At 35.9% G+C, this 529-nt stretch overlaps 1 long non-coding RNA gene across 1 annotated transcript; it reads right to left on the bottom strand.

Annotated features, from left to right (window-relative positions):
* Positions 1 to 76: 76 nt before the first annotated feature.
* Positions 77 to 529, bottom strand: LOC113473575. The gene is made up of 2 exons (XR_003395513.1): positions 468 to 529; positions 77 to 145 (listed from the first exon to the last, which is right to left on the bottom strand). It is a non-coding gene; the product is annotated as an uncharacterized LOC113473575 (long non-coding RNA).

Below are 529 nucleotides of genomic sequence, written 5' to 3'. Positions count from 1 at the left end.
TAAATCATTGAAAATAATAGTGATTCTCACTTACCCATATTTATTAACCATAATGACAAGGTCATCCACAGTTCTCTTCGTACTGGCGAATATGATTGTTCTTCTGGGACCATCCACGAATATTTCCTTCAGTAGATTCTGCAGTCTGAAATACATACGACCAAATATTTATGTACAACAAAAAATAGTGATATCCCTCCAAAAAAACACTTCGTGATGAAATTTTACGCCAAAAGTTGGCCTCCATAAAAAAATGCTGATATGAAACTAAAAAAATAAACCCCTTCGTCTACTCACTTGGCTGGTTTTTCATACTCATGGCAAAGCTCTACAAACTGTTTGATATTGGGGGATTAGCAGCGAGGTTGGCAGATCGAACATTGAGTTGAATGGGACAAAAAATAGTATAATGTCCTCCCAAAATATCATTTCGTGTTGAAAAACTAACGCCAAAAATACAAACTTACTTGGCTGGTTTCTCATACTCATGGCAGATTTCTACAAACTGTTTGATATTGGGATTTGCAGC

This window comes from Diaphorina citri, unplaced genomic scaffold (assembly GCF_000475195.1).
Source record: "Diaphorina citri unplaced genomic scaffold, Diaci psyllid genome assembly version 1.1 scaffold44043, whole genome shotgun sequence".
Taxonomy (NCBI): domain Eukaryota; kingdom Metazoa; phylum Arthropoda; class Insecta; order Hemiptera; family Psyllidae; genus Diaphorina; species Diaphorina citri.
The sequence above is the reverse complement of the archived record's forward strand: the minus strand, read 5'-3'. Positions and strand labels throughout refer to the sequence as shown.